Source organism: Saimiri boliviensis, chromosome 2 (genome assembly GCF_048565385.1).
Source record: "Saimiri boliviensis isolate mSaiBol1 chromosome 2, mSaiBol1.pri, whole genome shotgun sequence".
Lineage (NCBI taxonomy): Eukaryota > Metazoa > Chordata > Mammalia > Primates > Cebidae > Saimiri > Saimiri boliviensis.
Window position 1 is genome coordinate 195,909,358 of NC_133450.1, and position 17,009 is coordinate 195,926,366.

The 17,009-nt window shown below is 32.5% G+C and overlaps 1 pseudogene; it reads right to left on the reverse strand.

Annotated features, from left to right (window-relative positions):
* Window positions 1-3,947: 3,947 nt before the first annotated feature.
* Window positions 3,948-4,658, reverse strand: LOC101040325 (elongation factor 1-beta pseudogene; annotated as a pseudogene).
* Between the last annotated feature and the right edge of the window lie 12,351 nt (window positions 4,659-17,009).

Consider the following 17,009-nt stretch of genomic DNA (forward strand, 5'->3'; position numbering starts at 1 on the left):
ATTTACAATAAGGCTAAAACCCACTGTTAGAATATGCTGATGTCCTAATTTCAGTACCCGTATATGTGACCATATTTGGGAACAGAATTTTTGTAGATGTTATCGAATTAAGATGAGGTCACTCGGGTAATCTGCAGCCTAATGTAATTGGAATCCTGATAAGCAGAGGCAAACGCAATGTGACGACACACACAAGGACATGGACATCTGACAACAGAGGCAGACACGGAGGCATTGTCACTGCAAGTTCAGAAATACCACGACTTGCTCGGCAAACCACTAGAAGCTAGGAAGGAGCAAGAAAACATTTACTTTTCTAGGTTTTAAAGGGAGCATGTATCTGACAACACCTTGAATTCAGATATCTAGCTCCCAGTCTGCGATACAATAAACTTCTCTTCTTTATAAAGTTCTCTTCTTTTCAGCCACCTAATTTTGGTACTTTGTTACAGCACCCCTGGGAAACTAATACACCCATCCATCCACCCAAACAAACAAAAACAAAATATGCCTCACATGGACTTTTAAATTATTGTTTACGATGTGTAACCATAATTTTTGGTGCTATTTATATGCTGGTGCTACAACTGTAGAATTTTATTAATATATTTTTTAATTTCTCAGGGAAAAAATCCTTATCTTAAAGGAGATACCTATTCCTGCCTCTGTAAGTTACAGGATATAAGGAAGTTTCAGTTGCCACTTACTGAACAATCAGAATTCTGAGTCACCCCTCTATTACAACAGTAAGCTTTCTGATAGGTGGAGCTATGCTTATTTATAGCTTTTACACCTAAAACAGTATTTGGAACATTGTAAGCATAAAATAAAGATGTATTAAAGAAATGAAAGTTATTCATTCATTTGCTTAATCGCAAAGAAGTGGAAGGAAAAAATAACTTCCCAAAGGTATAAAACATTTACCATAGAATACTTTTTATATGATTTCTTACTATAAAAAAGATAGAGTAACAGAAAAATGTAAACATAACAATCAGTCTTAAAAATGAATTTTCTAGTATGGGCAAACTCTTTAAAAGATGCTCCAATATTATTTTCTGAGGTTGATATATATTTTTAATTGATATTGTCATAAATTTTGTATTTTACCTAGCATTTCCCAGAGCAACAGAGCCTGCATTTCTGTTGAGAATTAGAATCCAAGTTCCATTTCTATTAATCCTTGTACATTAATGTTTTCCAGTCAATAAAATAGGCCAGCTACGATATTCACCCTGACTGATGTGAAGATAGCATTTGGTTTTAGAACTCATGATGGATAAGTGACAGCAATCTATGAAACCCACTAAGCCTATACATAGCATCAAAATCAACAAATCAAACTCCCTTTTATCAATTACCTATGTAATAACTACAAAGTCCATTTTAATAGTCACTAGGGACTTACCTTGGAATAAAATAAATAATACTTGTTTCAACAAATGCATCTGCTTTTAATAATCATTATCATTTCCTCTTTTCTTGCCTTAAGAATGCATTAAACATTTAAATTTAATTAGCAATCCTTTAAAAAGTACTTGATTATAGTTTATAAAAATCACTGACCATAAATCGTTGAGTTGCTTGTTCAACTTTGACAAATGGAGAAGAAAATAAAACCAAGAGGAATCTATGCCTTAAATCCCCAAAGAGAGTGAACAAAAGGCAAGAACAGAAATGTCTCTGAGGAACTATTATGTCCGTAGAAAAGTAATTGTGATTTTTGACATTGAAAGTACCAGCAAAAACCGTGATTACTTTTGCACCGAACTAACATCAGTTGTGTAATTATAAACTTAAACACTGTTTTTTGTATGTCATGATTGTTTCTGTGTGTCCAGTGCTTTCTGGTTTTTGTATAGTTTTCCAGCTATCTGTTAGGGAATTACTTCTTTCAGACTCTATTTTTTTTTTTCCTTGAGATGGATTCTTACTCTGTGACCCAGGCTGGAGTGCAGTGGGGTGACCTCCACTCACTGAAACCTCTACTTCTCAGGGCTCAAGCAATTCTTGTGCCTCAGCTTCCCAGGTAGCTGAGATTACAGGTGCCTGACATGACGCTGGCTAAATTTTGTATTTTTACAAACCCCCCCTCTCTAAGAGGGGGTTTCAGGCTGGTCTTGAACTCCTGGCCTCAAGTTATCCTTTTACCTCAGGCTCCCAAAGTGCTGGGATTGCAGGTACAAGCCACCGCACACAGCCTTCCTTCTCATTTTTGACTCTCCTTTTGAAGTAATCTATCCCAATATAATGTTCTTCGTTAGTGGAAAGATAAGAATATATCTACGTTTGGCCAGACATATTTACTTGCTCTAAGATACTGAATCTTGAGGTAAATTATTAAAGAATGGAGTGGATTCCCACTTCAGTTAGAACAGCGATCATTAAAAAATCAGGAGACAACAGATGCTGGAGAGGATCTGGAGAAATAGGAATGCTTTTACACTGTTGGTGGGTGTGTAAATTAATTCAGCCATTGTGAAAGACAGTGTGGTGATTCCTCAAGGATCGAAATAGAAATACCATTTATTTGACCCAGCAATTCTATTACTGGGTATGTACTCAAAGAATTATAAATCATTCTACCATAAAGACACATGCACACTTATGTTTATTGTAGCACTGCTCACAATACTAAAGACTTGGAACCAACCCAAATGCCCATCGATGACAGACTGGGAAAGAAAATATGGCACGTATACACCATGGAATAGTATGCAGCCATAAAAAGATGAGTTTATGTCCTTTGCAGAGACATGGATAAAACTGGAAACCATCATTCTCTACAAACTGACACAAGAACAGAAAACCAAACACTGTGTGTTCTCACTCATAAGTGGGCATTGAACAATGAGAACACATGGACACAGGGAGGGGAATATTACACAGGAACAGCAGGGGGTTGGAGATTGGGGGAGAAATATCTTATGTAGATGATGGGCAGATGGACGCAGCAAACCACTACCATGGCACACGTATACCTACGTAACAAACCTGCAGGATCTGCACATGTACCCCGAAACTTAAAAGTATAATAAATAAAAAAGAAAGAAGAAAGGAAGAAAAGAAGGAAGGAAAGAAGGAAGGAAGGAAGGAGAAAGAGAGAGAGAAAGAAATAAAGAGAAAGAAGGAAGGAAAGAAAGAAAGAAAGAAAAGAAATAAGAAGGAAAGAAAGAAAGAAAGAAAAGAAATAAGAAGGAAAGAAAGAAAGAAAATAAAGGAAAGAAAGAAAGAAAGGAAGGAAGGAGTAGTTTCCTCTTGTTAAAATGCAATATTGACGATTGAGGAATTGAAACTGATCAGATTCTTGGAATTTGCCAAGAGCTTTTTCTCTCAACCAGATTTGTCAATTTTTCCTAAAAATCTGCAATATATTATAATCTAATTGTAATTAAAATGTTTTTTATTATGTGGTCTAGAGTCTTTTCCTGATTATTTAAATAAATCACTCTGCGTCAGATTTGTAATAAATCCGATTAGTCATATTTATGGAATAAATTAAAGTAAGTCTAATTATTGATACAAAAGTTGATTTCCATAAAGGCAAAGGTAAATTTTTCACCTTTATACTTGAATTTTTATAAGTGAGTCTATACTATGTTATTTGATGAATGTTTATTTAATGAACTAAAAAAATAGTGACTATATTAATACATGCTCTCACAATGAAGACTGGAGGAAAATCTGGTTGCAGAAGGAGGAGGAAAGTAGTTATTATTAATATATGACCAAAGCATTCTATTTCCCATAACAATATCTATACTAAAGAAATCTCTTTTACCAGAGCCTGACTGGGGTTTTACCAGAGATGAATTAACTCAGGGTAATCTAACTCTAGCTCCATTTTTCCTTCCTGCCTTCCATGAGAAGCATTTGTGAAATGCTTTTTTTTTTTTTTTTTTAAATCTTCCAAGCTTTTATTTAAATGCCATAATCCGGGATGGATTTTAGATCTTGTTGAAAGCAGCCACATCCATGGACTGGGCATAGTCCTCAAAGGCAGTGATCTGCTCCTCCAGCGTTATGTGTTCCAACTTTATCATCTTCAACTACACGTCGTATTTGAAGTTTCTTAATTCCATATCCCACCGGAACCAGTTTAGATGAGCCCCACAAGCATTCTGCTTGAATGCTTCTGACACACTCCTCTAATTTTGCCGTATCTGTCTCGTCATCCCACGGTTTCACATCCAGTAAGATGGAAGACGTGGCAACAAGCGCAGGTTTTTTAGCTTTCTTTGATTCATATTGTGCAAGACGTTCTTCCCTTAGCCTCTTCGCTTCTTCACTTTCCTCCTCCTCATCAGATCCGAAGAGATCAATGTCATCATCATCTTTACTACCTGTAGCTCCACTTCCTGTGGTGTCTTCCACATCCACAGGACCATACTTGCCCAAAGCTTTCTTCACTCCTGGAAGGCTGGCCTTTTCCTTTTCGTAAGACTTGATGTGATTATACCAACGTCGGGCATGACACAAGTCGGCAGGCGGTGGGCCGGACACTGCTCCAAACACTGCCACGTCTGCTTGTGATGGCACCTACCCCTTGATGCAGCTCTTGTCCGCCAGGTAGTCGTTGAGCACCTGGAGGCCAGCGGGGCTTTTCAGGTCTCCGAAACCCATGACGTCTGCTGTATCCGAGAGCTGGGGAGCAGCAGAAAGAGCAAGCATACGCTAACGGCGCCCCGCGCTCAAAGAGAAAAAGGGCCCAGAGAGGCCGGAAAATTCCTTATATAGAGAACGGAGGCGTTTCCCTCCACCGCGCCCGACCAAAGGTTAAAGGTCAACGTGCATATATACATATACATATATTTATATTTGTAGTTCAAGGATGGGAACTTACTAAAAGACTGAGACCTAATTAAAGGACAAAAGAATACTTCTTTTCCCCACACACCTTACCACCACATCAGTCAGTCTCCTATATAACAAAACAGAACAAAACAAAACAAAACCCTGAAAGAACTGTCCATTCTTAATGTTATATGAGAAGAGGTCTCTAGGGACACCAAAAGACAACAAGGGACACATAAGCAGACAGCAGAAAATTGTCAAATTCTGACATACACAGCAAAGAGTAAACACAGCACAATTTAAGTGGGCAGTGCAATAAAAAATGGACAATTAAGCAGAAAGAAGAAAACACTAAGAAAGAATTAAAAGAAAATACTGGAAATCAAAAACACTACTGAAAAGAAGAATGTCTTGAATGGGTTTAATCAATAGACTGGACATAAACAACATTGCATTCAGTGAGCTTAAGGATATATCAATAGAAACTTTTGAAACTGAAACACAAAGACAAAATAGAAAAGAAAATTAGAGCAAAATATCGTACAAGTGTGGGACGATTGAGAAAGGTATAGCATTCATAATGAGACTACCAGAAAGAGAGGAACGAGAGGAAGAAACAAGAACTCTTTGCTGCAAAAATGACAGAATATCCCAAATTTAATGATAGGTACCAAAATCAGACATCGGAAGCCTAAAGAACACCAAGCAGAAGAAACACTAAAACATTTACACCTAGCATCTCATGTTTAAGCCACAGAAAACAGAAGAGAAAGAAAAAAATCCTGACGGATGCTGTGTAATTGAAAGGGTGAATGGGGACATTGTACTTACAGAGGAGCAAGGATGAGAATTATATAACAACATATTAAATGATTTCAGTTTACAGATAAGCAAAATGAATGATAATAATGCTATAGAGGATGGGAGGAGGAATTGGGTATACTCTGTTCTAAGGTACTTGTACTGCCTGAGAAATGATATAGTATTATGTAAAGGATAACTTGGATTCGTTTAGAATATATGCTACAAACTCAATAGCACAACTAAAACAATTTTTAAATTAAATCAAAGAAAATGCTCAAGTAAAACAATAAAAAGCAGAAAAAATCATACAAGAAAAAAATAAAAACAAGAGTAGTAAGAAGAAAACAGTAAATATTTGACAGATATTAATCTATCAACAATCACTTTGAACACCAATGGTGTAAATATAAAAAATACTTATCATTACATTCAGAAACTGTCTGAATGGTTTGTTATAAAACATCAACCAATAATATATTATCTAAAACAACCCACTTTAAATATTAGGACATGATATATTAAATGAAAGGATGTGATGTGTCATGCTAATACAACCGAAGGAAAGCTGGAATAGCTATAATAATTTCAGACAAGGCAGACTTCAGAGTAAGAGAAATTGCTAAGAATAAATAAGAGTACTACATAAAGATTTTGGGGCAATGATAGAGTGTCAAAGAGAAGACATAACAATTCTTAATATCTTTAATAATATAGCATCTAAATACTTAAGACAAAACAAAGATGCAAGAAGAAATGGATGAATCCATTATTACAGCTAGATACTTCAACACCTCTTTATTAGTAATTGACATCCATGAGGCAGAAAATCAATAAGATGAGGTTGAACTGAATAGCACCACCAATCAACAGGATCTAGTGGACATCCATCTATATAATACTTCACCCAAAAATAGCAGATTGCATATTCTCCTTAAGCTCTCATGCAACATTTACCAAGACAGACCACATTCTGGGCCGTAAAATACACCTTCACAAATTTTCAAAAGTGGAAATCAAATAGAGTATGTTCTTAGTTCATGTTGAGAAACTGGATTAAAATAAGCTAATGATCTATTGTTATTATGATAATGAATTCATACATGACAAGTAGAATTTGTTCTTTCTGTGCACCTGCCTTTTCCCAATGTAAATGTAATCACATTAACAGGATCTTGAATATCTACAAAGAAATGGTAAGCAATAGGGCAACTGGAAGAATGTCAGCAGAAATTTGCATAACATTCATATAAAAAGAGGTGTTCAAAACTCCCACAACAATTATCAAATGAGCAATTTCATATTTTAATTTACATGTAATTTTTAAAAATTTATATTTAAAAAATAAAATTGGCCAGAATGTAATAATAGTGCTATACTATAACATGAAGAAAATATAGGGCTATTATGACATTCCAACTCTGTATTAGTCACATTCTAGTATGCTGTGGGTAACACCATAGCCCCTGAAAATGAGTTTTTACGTGAAATTTTTCTGGCTGTGCTAATAGATGCTGGGCTTCATATCTAGCTGGTGGGTTGATCTGTGCATCAAACCACCATGGTACTCATTTACCTGTGTAACAAATACACATTCACATGTACCCTGGAATTTAAAATAAAACTTGAAAAAAAAGTCTTCAAATGTTGCAATTTGCAGGGAACAAATTGCTGCCAGCTGAGAACCACTAAATTACTGAATATTAGAGCTAGAAAAAGAATCACACCTAAAACTGCCTAGACTAAAATATTTAGTTCTTTAGGCACCCCATAAAAGACAAGGTTCAATGAGTTTTTAGTCAGTGAAGTTCTTTCTTCTGTATACCTAGACTAATCATTCTGGTTTCAAATTAACTTTGAAAAACAAATAAATAAATTCAGAGTAATAAATAAATATTATTCAGAGTTAAACTCTGTATAATAAATAAATAAATACATTTGATGAATGATATTGAGGAATGAATGTGAGGATTGTTCACATTAATGTATATATTTCTGAAATATTTTCCATAAAGGCAATATGATATTGTTTACATATATATATATTTCTGAAATATTTTAGATAAAGGCAATACCATATTGTTTACATATATATATATTTCTGAAATATTTTAGATAAAGGCAATACCATATTGTTTACATATATATATATTTCTGAAATATTTTAGATAAAGGCAATACCATATTGTTTACATATATATACATATTTCTGAAATATTATATAAAGGCAATACCATATTGTTTACATATATATATATATATTTCTGAAATATTTTCTATAAAGGCAATACCATATTGTTTACATATATATATATATTTCTGAAATATTTTATATAAAGGCAATACAATATTGTTTACATATATATATTTCTGAAATATTTTCTATAAAGGCAATACCATATTGTTTACATATATATATATTTCTGAAATATTTTATATAAAGGCAATACCATATTGTTTACATATATATATATATTTCTGAAATATTTTCTATAAAGGCAATACCATATTGTTTACATATATATATATTTCTGAAATATTTTCTATAAAGGCAATACCATATTGTTTACATATATATATTTCTGAAATATTTTATATAAAGGCAATGCCATATTGTTTACATATATATATATATATATATATATATATATATATATTTCTGAAATATTTTAGATAAAGGCAATACCATATTGTTTACATATATATATATATATATATATATATATTTCTGAAATATTTTAGATAAAGGCAATACCATATTTTTTATATATTTGATACCCAACTCAAAAAAAAATGATCAAGAAGCATTACTGAAATTATTCTGGTAGTTCTCATTAGGAGATGAAATTTCTAATATTTGCAATTGTTTTCTACTTGATGATAACATTTCTATTTTATTCAATCACAAAACAAATAGTAGTATGCATTTGACTAATTTTTTACCTGATTTGATTCGCTTTAGATGTGAAAGTTTAGAAATCTCTTGAGTTTTTTAGGTATTTTATTGGATTTTAAATTAAATTAAATTTCTAAATTTTACTGTTCTTTGTTTGTTTTTCCATTCCATTGATAAGGTATTTGGACAGAAACAGTGAGTGTTTTATGTATTTCAATGTTGTGATGAATACTTTCCACTGCCTCTCTCTAGGATTCAGGTAGGAACATTTTCACCTTGCCTCGAATCCTGACAATCAAGTTTCCCAGGGATAACGAAATCTGGCATGAAGTTCATTGAATATGTAAATGTTAAAGGAACTTTCAGGATATATGCTGAAACATATTTTTGTGCAAAATTACTGTTGTAGATGTGACAGAATGACTGGATATGTACCAGATACTTGGCAATGAACAGCGTATGTTATTTTTCGCAGAAGTGTTTTAAGTTGAAACAAGATATATAAAAAAATTTTAAGTTCATGTGTAGCTTTTTTAGGAGCATGACAAATATATGTCCTTCTTTGTAGTAATAATGATATTGACACCAATGTTTACTAATATTTCTATTTCTAAAGGTTTACCTAGTCAATAAGAAAAGATGAAAAATTTCAGAAATAGGAGAAAGATGGGAAAACACAGTACGATAAATTATTTATTTATATGTGAACTTCATGTTTAAATAAAAAGTCACTCTAGTAAGTCTCATTTAATTGGCCAGAAAGCAACAACAAACAAGCAAGTTTGCTGAAAGCTTGATATGCCTCTCAATCAAAATTAATGATCACTCAATAAATGTTATTAATAGCTTAATAATTAATATTAATAATCTATAGACTATGCACAGTATTAAATTATAAACAAGGTAAAAAATGAATATCCTATAGTTCATACTGATGGAATTTAAAATGACTAAATAAATAGGGAATGAAACATTTTTAAAAAAGATAATCTAAATAATATATAGCATTTTCCCCTTCATGAGGTGAAGCTTAATTATCTACCTCTCACCTTCCCTTGAGTGTTAACAGTTAGTGATTTATTTTCAAAAAATAGAGTATGGTAAAAATGAAATGTTACAATGAAGGAAATTGACAAATACTACCTTGGCCAGGTGAACAAGGTAAACATCCTTAGTGATAAGTCTTGTTGATAGAAAAGATACTTCACCTTTGATCTTCCATAAACTCAAAAACCCAGCCTAATCAAGAGGAATACGTAAAATAACAGCATAAAACTAATCGAGGCACATTCTATGAAATAGCTGACAGGCACTTCCCAAAACTGCCAAAGTAACAAAAAACACGGAAATAGGAAAATGTCTACACACCAGTAGAGATTAAGGAGATGTAACAACTAAATGCAATGTAATATCTTGGTTAAGATTCTGGAACAGAGAAGATACATTAGTAGAAAATCTTGTGAAATCTAATGTGAAGTTTAGTTAATATTAATATACCAAAGTTTGTTTCTTAATCATGGCAACTGTACCATGGTAATGTGAGATGTTAACTATAGGAGAAACTGGGTGGGAACTCTTCGTATTAGAGAAGAATGCGTAGTTGCTGTTTTTAGGAGTAGTATTCTGTCATAAATTACACTGATTTCATTGATGTTCTTCAGATTTCTGTGTCCTGATTTTCTATTTGCTGTATCAATTACTGAAATAGAATGGCTCAAACAATACTTGTAGATTTTTCTGGTACTCTTTTTGGTTCTATGTGTTTTTCATCCATGCAACTTGAAGCTCTATTTTTAAGTGCACTCAGCATTTAAGAATGTTATATTTCCTTGGTGATTATATTAAATCCTTGGTGATTATATTATTTAAGAATGTTATATTTCCTTTATGATTATTGAATATCCCTCCTCATCTCTTGTAATACCTTATCTGAACCCTGCTTTGTCTGATATTAATACAGCCTCTCCAGCTTCCATTTGATTTTGTTTACATTTCATGCTATTGTAGGATGCTAAGACCATCTACACAATAAAATTATTGACATATTTGGATATAAATTATCAACCATCAACGTATTAATTGAATTGTATTTGCTCAATCTGTTCTTATTCCTTTTTGGTCTTGCTGCTTGTCTTTGAATTAAAGGTGTATTTTTTATTACTTGTTTAAATTTCTTTATTGGCTTATTAATTATACCACTTTTTCTACAGTTTTAGTGGTTGTTCTAAGTTTCATAATATACAGTTTTAACTTATCACAGTGAATTTACATATATCATATAATTGCCTGTAGCTTACGAACACTGCAGCAGCGTATAACTAATATCTGCCATTCTTTGTATTCTTTATATTTTAAATTTATATAATATTCATAATTTCTTAACGTTTTGCTTTATGCAATTATCTTTGATTTGTTAAAATAAGAATACATGCCTTTGATATTTACTTTCCTTTCCTTTTTATTTTTATTTTTTGAGACAGGGTCTTGCCTAGCCTGGAGTACGTGGATTGGGATGAGAGCTCACTGCATCTATGAGGCTCAAGCCATTCTTTTGCCACAGCATCCTGAGTAGTTAGAACTACAGGTGTGCTACAGGTGTGCCTAACATACCCAGTTTTTTTTTTTTTGAGACAAGGTTTCACTTTGTTGCCCAGACTCCTGAGCTCAGGCCCTCCTCCCACTTCGGGTTTGGGTTCTACTTTTCTTCATGCCAGTCCTGGAATGATTTATTTCTTTTATAGATTCAAGTTTCTTTCTGGTGACAATTTCTGTGTAGCTTTCTTAACCATTCCTTTTAGTGCATGTCTTCAATCAATTCTCATTATTTGATTGTCTAAAAAAATCTTTGCATTGTCACATTTATATCAAACGTTTATATTTATATTTAAAATTATATTTATCTAATTTTATATCAAATGTTTATATTTGATATTGATATAAAATTAGAACTTGAAAGAATTTTCCACACAATACTTCCAAATTACTCCATTACCTTCTGGTTTTCAGGTTTTCTAATAAAAAATCTTGTTTCTTGTCTAATGACAGAATCATTTAATTTCAACTTCCAATTTTTTTTAAAAAGAGTCAGATATTTGCCCCGCTTATTTTTTAGCACTGCTTGATCGCAGAGATATAATATTAAAAGTTGTGAAGTATATTCTCATCAAGCATTCCCAAATAATAATGTTAACACTTCTAGAAGAGAACATTCGTAAGGAAATTTGGCTGGGTGCAGTGGCTCATACTTGTAATCCCAGCACTTTGGGAGGCCGAGGTAGGTGGATCATGAAGTCAAGAGATCAAGACCATCCAGGCCAACATAGTGAAACCACATCTCTATTAAAAATACAAAAATTAGCTGGGCGTGACGGCATAGGTCTGTAATCCCAGCTACTGATAAGGCTGAGGCAGGAGAATCGCTTGAACCCGGGAGGACGAGGTTGTGGTGAGCCAAGATGGTACCACTGCACTCCAGCCAGGGTGACAGGGTGAGAACTGCCTCAAAAAAAAAAAAAAAAAAAAAAAAAAAAAGTTTATTGTGACTTCAATTTTATGCCAGTTGCTAATATTTTTTAAAAGACAATACCAGCTCTGCTTGATAGTTGTTTGATGAAAGAAAACAATTCCCCCAAAATCACTATCATTTGTTTGTTTTAGGACAAAGAAAAAGAATGTGTGAGCAAAAGTAAACTTTAGATGATATGGGCAGATTATGTGGGAAGATTCAGGGAACAGGCTGTGCTTAGAGGTAGTCTCAGTCCCAGGGCATTCTTTTAAATGGCATAATCATACACTATCACCATGCTTTTTTATAGTCATCCTAATGTAGAAATTCATTATTGCTAAACGGTAAAGGGTTGTTACATTTCCTAAACATCTTGAGCCCCAAAATAATGCTTTAACCTTCTATATCATCTACGCCACTCAAGGAAAAAGAATGTTTAACAGTAAATTTCTAATTCATGGTACATTTATAACTGTATTTTATATATTTTGATTGGCAATTCTGTTTTCAAATATATTATTGTAGTACTAAGTCAAATAACTATGACAATGGAAAATGACTATTTCAGCAAAATTGTTTATGAGCAAGCTTGCCAATACACTACTTTTTGTCTTCACTGTATACTGCTATTATGAATGGTGTGAATTAATTCCTTAAAAATTATTTTTAAAAACCAAAGTGGCTGCCTTTCAAGAATATGTATTATTCAGTAACTGGGTTTCTATTACCTTCATTTGAATTCCTAACTCTTAATATAGATATTTATATAAAAGTAGATGAACTTCTACTTCAAATTCCTTTGAAAAGCTATGGAATACTTTCTAAGGGAAAGCAATCATATTTTACACTTAAATTTATTTTCTAGTATTTTTCACAATCACTCCCTGTGAATAGCACTGATCTTTCTTCCCTTCTTGCTGTCCTTCCTGTCTTTTTTTCCTGTTTTTCTTTTCTTCTTGTCTTCCTTTCATTTTTCCTTTTTTGCTCCTCCTTTTCCTACTTAGTTGTTAATTGAAGAACTACTGTTTATTAGGATCTTGTTATTTTTGTATTTACTAATTAAAAATAAAGTGTTTTAACTGTCCTCTAAGAGATAACAAGTTAGATATGAATTACATGGCATCACTCCTACCAATTTCACTTTTTGAGTATTGACACTTTCGAGTTTGATTTATAATGATCATCTAAAGGCAAATATAAATGCTGAAAAGGTTGACCTTTTGACAGGGACCCACTCTGGCAAGAAAAATGAACAATAGAAATGGGTGTTTGTAGATATTGCAGACTCTACTTGGATTCAAATCCTTGATGCAACTTGACTAGTGAAGTGAACTTTGATTGCTAAGTTTGTTTTAACCTTAAAACAGAAAAAATTCCTAATTTATAGGGTTATTGTAAGGTTTGAATGTGTTGATAAATGGGATACACTTTTAAAGTACAGTATAGCAAGCATTATAAATGTAAGTTGTTATCATCATCATCATACATAAAGGTGGGTTGTTTGCTGGAAAATAAATGACATTTACAGGTGTGATTAGTAAGCTTCTAACATAAGAGCACATCTCTCTGGTAACATGCACAAAATAAAGTCAAACAATCTATCAGGAGCTCTGAAGTGTTTGAGATTTTACCCTACTTGCAAACTAACAAGTGCTTCCACCAGAGTTTCTTTGATGATACCCTAAGTCACCAGACTCCTGAGTCAGAGATAAAGAATATGATTATTCAGGTCACCACACATAGTCCTCAACCTTAAATATCATGTATGAGTAGTGTGCTTTTCTATATTTATTCTACATATCTCAAGGATGTTATATTTTATGAGCCGTTAGCCATCAAAACATCCAAGTTCTTACATAAAGAGCAAAGATACCATTTTTCAATTTTATTTCCACGTTATCATTAGTTATATAATTTTCTGTACCCTTCCGAACATAAATATTAAACAGAAATACTATTTTTCTCCCTAAGATATGTGTGAAATTTTGATGCAGTTTACATTTGATATGTGTCTATTAAAATAATCGCTAAATGTCTGAGTGGATGTTGTAAAATTGACAAATACATACAATAATGCAGAAATAAAATATAGGTTTGCCAGCTAACGACTACTGTAATGAGAAATTTGAGTTCTAGAAACATGCATTTTATTCAGTGTATGTGTAATGATAGGAAATACCAAAAGTATCATAACTAGAGGAGACTACAAATCATTTTTATTCCAGGGGAAAATAAAAATATAGGTAACTTATCAAAAATATGCATGTGGTAGAATAAAACTTAAGCAGATTAGGTAAGTGCGCAGTATGTTCTTGTTTTTCTTATAATCCATAAATGTCACATTTATAAATGCAATTAAGTGATAGTGTTATATACTTTTCTGTACTAAGATTATGCATTTTTACTTCCTGCTAAATAGATTTCTCCTTATCATTTACTATTCCTGATGACTTAACATGTACTTTAAAAGATGGAAAGATTAAGACATTCAGAAAGTAGAAATTATGTGAAAGAACTATAATTGCATGATTAGATCAAGAGAAGGCAGGTGGCTTCAGAAGTCAAACATTTTGTCAATCCCGCTTCATTTCCCCTTGTTCTTTCTTCAGCAGTCAACTTAAACCATAGCTGACTATACTCCGCATTCACCAGTTCTGTTATTTTTAGAATCAATGTGAATATGAAATAAATAATACCTAAAGAAACCCAACCATCTCCAATTCACTTCCACAAATTGATAGGTGAGTGTCATCTGTAATGTCAAATACATTCAAGCGATCCTGCGATTAATGTTCTTAAATAAGATTTCTTCTTTCTACATTTTGGCCATGTATTCAAATGGCTTCAATAAATAACCAACACAGTATTGGTTGAGTAAAAGCCTTATCTAGATACAGCCCGTCATTATTATTCAAAATTCTCTGAAGAAATATAAGGGTTCTACATTTTAACTCAAGTTTACACTCTTTTCCCGATGTTGACTTCCATTAGGTTAAATCTCCACAAATTTTGTGAGATTATTTTTAAGAATTTTTACTAACCCAGACATAATACTGTCCTGGGCATGGTATTTGAAGCATGATTCCAATCATTTTTCTGAACCCAAATAAGAGATTGCATTCACCTTTGTAGGCCACTTACTGTTGATAAGTCTCCACTACCACCTAGACATGCTCTGCCAATCTAACAATAACTCTTCCTAGGCTTGTAGCCCTTCTTTTCTTTCTCTATCTTGCATTACTCTGTCAGGGTAAATGGTATAAAACCAGCCTTTGAATCTCAATCTCATGATTGGACATCTAAACACTGAGGGAACATTCTTCCTTAAAGTGTTAATAACCAAAGTCAATCGTTTCTAACTAGTTGACAGAAAAGAGCAGTTTAATGTAAGAGACATGTAGCTCTTACATTGTTATTTTCCAGATGACATTATTTTCTCGCTATTCTATTTTATTTATATGCTCGGAATATAAACTTTTTGATATGTAATTCATAAATGTCTCCCTGTCTGACGCTTGTGTTCTTATTCTTTTAAAAGTGACTTTCTCATAACAAAAACTCTTGATTATGATGAAGTTTAACTAATTTTTAAATTGCACTTTTGGCATCTTATATAAGAAATTTTTACTTTAAACTTGGGAAAATGTTTTATATTATTATTCTCTTTAGAGATACTTTGTATATGCAACATTTGTTTAAGTTTCTTATAGATGCTGGATATTAGACCTTTGTGAGATGCATCGTTTGAAAAAATTTTCTCCAATTCTGTATGTTGTCTATCCTGCTGAGAGTTTGTTTTGCTGTACAGAAGCTCTTTAGTTTAATTAGGTCCTATTTCTCAATTTTTAGTTTTCTTGCAATTGCTTTCCACTACTTCGCCATGAAATATCTGCCGGACATAATGGAATGTCTTGACCATTTTTTATAGCAAAGTCCTAAATTGTGTTCTGTGAGTCCTTTAACTATGTCCTTTTTAAAATGGTTTTGGCTATTCTTGTTTCTTTATCCCTCCGACTTTTATAATAAACTTGTTTATATCTGCAAAGATTCCTTCTGGGATTTTGAATGGGGTAGTTTTAAATGTATAAATCATCTCAGGGGGAATTGACATTAACTACATGTATTTTCTAATTCATAAACACAGTATGTCTTTATAGACATGTTAAACACAAAATGTTTAGATAATCTTTCACTGTTTTAGCTTTTTTTATTCTAGTTTGCATTATCTTACAGTGCTATTACCATTGAAGTTTTATGATAATTAATACTTTCATGATATTTATTTTTATCTTTTTGTTTGTATGCTGGCTATATCATTATGTTTCCAGTAGCTTTATTTATACCGCATATAGTTTGTAACATTTTAATATATACTATAAATGTCTTTAACTGATATCTTTTGAACATTTATATTAACTTAATCATTTTTGTCATTATTTTAGATCCGCATTTTAACATTTGTTTGCTTTTTACCCCATCTATTTATCATTCTTCTGTTTTTTCCCTGATTTCTTTTGTATTATTTAAATATTTTCAGAATTTTACCATATTTATCTACTGAAATTTTAGGTATATATATGTATATCCTATTCATAGTTGCCTCAGAAACTATAATATACTTACCAATTTTTACATAATCAACATTGCATATTTTATAATTTAAAATAACTCATAGGAAATTGTAAAATTTGAGGTTCTTTCTGTTAATTTTCTATTCTAGAGAGTATTCCTGGTTATTAGTATGGTGAAGAACTTTGGAATGTTTTTGGAGATATCACATAGAATGTATCAATATTTAAATTCTGTTTAAATATTTTAGAGACTGTTTAACTTTACGTTTCAGCAGACAGGCAGTCCATTGAGGTGCAGGCTGCACCTGCAGGGCCAGTTTCTGTAGGCTGTTTTCAATGTAATATTTTTAACCTTTTGCTATGCTATTAGGCCCTATCCAACTTGTGCTCCATGCAACAGAGAGTCTGAAACTAGGCAGTTATCTATAGCATAATATAGTGT